Genomic DNA, 3,950 nt, shown 5'->3' on the forward strand with positions numbered 1-3,950 from the left:
TCAGGTGGCTCCAGGTCAGTGGTACAGTGGTGCTAAAGTAGGCACCCTGCCTGCTCTGGTTCCCTGCTGCTCCTGGAAGCAGCCAGCATGTCAGGCCCTGAGGCAGAGGTGCAACCAGGCGACTGCGTGGTTCCCAGCCAATGGGAGCTGCAAAGCTGGCGCTTGGGGTGGGGTCAGCATGCAAAGCTTCTCTGGCCACCCTTGTGCCTAGGGGCTGCAGGGACATGCTGGCCACTTCCAGGAGCTGCATAGAGCCAGGGCAGGCAGGGTGCCTGCCTTAACTCCACTGCACCACTGACCAGACTTTTGATGGCCCAGTCAGCAGTGCTGACTAGAGCTGCCAGGATCCCTTTTCAACTGGCCATTCAGGTTAAACTGGGTCACCTGGCAACCCTACTCACAGGGCATCTATAGATTCTGACCCATCTGTATCTTTTGTGGAGTGATGTATGGATATGAGCCCAAGGATCTCAGGGGAACATGCGGCTCAGCCAAAGCCTCCAAATTCCAGTGCTTGAGCATGAGGGAGGGTTTGAAGGGTCTCTACTGTCTCCTTTTCACTTCCAATATCTTTGCAGGAAGAATGTTTCAATCCCATTGGTTCCCTGTCCCCAGCTGACAGTTCCTTTTAAAAGTTCTCAGCCAAGACTATACATTGCAATGATTGCCCCTTAGGCTGGTTGGAAAAGCCTTATGGGGTGGTTCCATTTGAATGAGGTCAGTGACAAGAAGTTGGAGTAACCTTGGTGTAATCCATTTATTTACTGAAATATACACAAAGTCCTGTTTCTTTGAACAGCAGAGGACCAGCTTTTGCAGAAATTCTAAGCTAAATATTCCAGCCTGATACCCAAGAAGCCTCTGTTTTCTTATGTTGTTCCACACAACAATTTTAAGGCTCTTACAGAGCCCACAAACCGTCTCCTGCAGCATAACACAAAATCTCTCCAAATATTGTTTGCTGGATGCTTAACACTGTTTTGGATTCAGTGCCCTGCCCACTCTGTGCAGCCTTACCACATGAAGGGGCTTCAGCTGAGTGCTTGACCCACACCAGTATTAGTGACCCTCTGGATGAAACAATTTTATGACATCTCAACTTTCTATGGACAGATTAGTCACATGTGATTATATTAACAACATTTACTGAGTAACCCTTAGCCCCTTTCATAACTAGGGGGTTGCACACTTCATAGCTTCTATAGGCTGATTGGATTGCACACACTGGTGCTCCTTACATTCCTCCAATCCTCTTCCCACTGTCTACCAAGTAACCTGAATTCCACCCTCCCATCACCTGTTGCAACTCCCCTCTGACTCATGCCAAGGGCTGTGTGTGGCCCATTTCTAGCTCCCCCTATCGTTGTTCCCCATTCTCTCCCCTGCTAGGGGCTCTGGATGCATCCCCTATCCCCCCCATCCCTTTTTTCTGCCCCCAGTCAATTTTGTTAGAAAAGAGATTTCACCTGTGAAGGGTAAACAGTATTTCTGCCTTTGTCCAGTATTGTGTTTTGACCAGGAAGATGCACAGCTTTAATTTATACTAATGATCCAAATTGGATCTTTTAAACAGCTTCTTCAGAGAGTGGTTGAATCAGGGTGGATCTGAGTTGCCTTTGGGTGCCAGCGTTACCCACTTTTAATATTGCCCCCCATCCGTGTGTGGAGATACAGCTGGCTAATACATCTGATGTAGTTTCAATCCCTAAGGCTGCAGCAATCCAGTGAAAATCCTCCTTCCAGCACCTGTGCCATGGTTGACTCATTGGTTAGGTCTTAGAAATGTGTTTCTTATGTGACTACCTCCTTACAGCTAAGCCATACCATTAACCATTTTAAAGCCTGACAGCAATATCACAAGATATAATAGAATGATACTTCTTAGTATTCAATCTTAATCTTTTTATTTTATGGACTGTAGTAGATATCTACATAGCCTGCATGAACTGCCTATTTGCCTGTTGGAAACAGAGTTTCCTCTTAGCTCTCCCACATGAAATGGGTTAGGCAACTGGGAATGGTGTCTTCAGTTTCACTGGATAAAACAAAGACATAATCCACCAACAAATACATCATATTCCTGTTTAGTTTAGCAGACACATGCTAAAGCAGCATCACAATGCTTCTTCCATCATCTTCCCAGCAGCAGGCTGAATTGAATGGCAAAGGTTTTTTCATCGAGTGATCCCATCAGTGGCATTTTACTGCACTTCTCAGCAGCACAGCAAATCATGAATGGGTCTTTTTTGAAGTAATTCCTGTCAGTTACTGGCAATTTCAAAACTGTCATCTTCATGCAGCTCCAGGTGCTTTTGCATTTCAAGTTTAAACTGACAGGCTGATTGAAATTGTGCATGTGAATTACTCAGGACAGGCAACTGAATAACATGCTGAGTATCGTGACTCAATTTTACCAGCATTTCTGAAAGGATTTTAAAAAACACCTACATTTATTTTGTAACTGAACACTGAGATTGCATATTAACCAGAATACATTGTGCAAGGGCTAGAGTACCAATTTTAGTTCATGATTTGCTATGAAATTCACTTTCCAACAGTAAAACTTCATGTCAGGCACAGGTCTCTTATTCATGTGACTGCATGGTACTCTATCTAAGGAACTTAACTGGCCTCCATCAACATTATATTGGAGTGCTTCACAATCTTTAATAATTTTATCCACACAACCCTGTGAGGTAGGGAAGTGCATTTAACAGATGGGGAACTGAAGCAGAGAGACTAAGTGTTGTGCCCAAGATCACACAGAAAGTCTGTGACAGAGCAATGAATTGAACCTGGGTCTCTCAAATCCCAGGCTAGTATCTTAACTACCCTAAATCATCATTCTTGTCTTACTCAGCTATACAACAGGCATGTTTGAAAAACCTAAATGATTCCACATGGAGGGCCCCTACCATGGTCCCAGTAAATTGGGAGTTTTGCTGTTGACTTCATGGGGACCACCAGAGGGACCAAGAAAGCAAACTCTCTTAGCAACTACTGTCTTTGTGAGTTCCTAGGAGAGCATTAAGAGTGAAATAAGTCACAAATCTTGCTTTGAAATGACCGGGATTCCACCCTACATATTTAGTAGGCAAAGATATTGGTCCTGATTCTCCTGCCACTGACAGCAGTTTAAAACTAGAGTAATTCCACTGACTTCAGTAGAAGTATTCCTGATTTACACCAGGGTGAGAGGAGAATCAGCTCCATTACATTTATTCTAAAGTTTTAGTACACTGGGGAACTGAACTGCATTCAGTTTTGCAATTTGTGGCTTGCACTCAGACCTAGAGTCTAATCTCACATCTCTTTAATCTTAGAGTCATATTTTATCATTTTTATTACTTCTTAGTTGTATTGCAGCAGCAGCTAAAGGCACCAATCAGGAGCAGGGCCCATTTGTGCCAGGCACTGTACAAACACATAGAAAGACACAGCCTTTGCCCTGACATGCTTGCAATCTAACCAAGGGCAAGATGCGACAAGTGGCTGTGAAAAATAACTGGAAGAAGAGAGGAGGGAGGATAAGGGCAGTATGCTTCAGCTAGAGTGCCTTTGCAATTTGTTGTTGTAATGAGGGGAGTACTTGACATATTTTATACTTAATACCCCAATAAAAATAGAAAAAATATTAAGTCACATATTAAGCCTGAAGCCAAACTACTGACAGACACACAACTTCCACGGACTTCTGGGAGAGCTACACATGTGTCAAGAACTATAGAATCAGGTACATTATATAGAGCTAGATTTTAATGCTGTGATACAAGTATTGTGAATAGAGACAATGTGTTCTATGTAAAAACAATGAGGGCTTTCGTGGGCTAGAATTCCCTTCATCAGATCTGATGAAGTAGGTTCTAGAACCTAGGTATAGAACCATAAAAGTACTTTTTTTCATTTTGAAATGATTCCTCCCCTCTCACCCAAGGAGTAACAATCTGACC

The sequence above is a fragment of the Chelonoidis abingdonii genome, chromosome 5, assembly GCF_003597395.2.
Source record: "Chelonoidis abingdonii isolate Lonesome George chromosome 5, CheloAbing_2.0, whole genome shotgun sequence".
NCBI lineage: Eukaryota > Metazoa > Chordata > Testudines > Testudinidae > Chelonoidis > Chelonoidis abingdonii.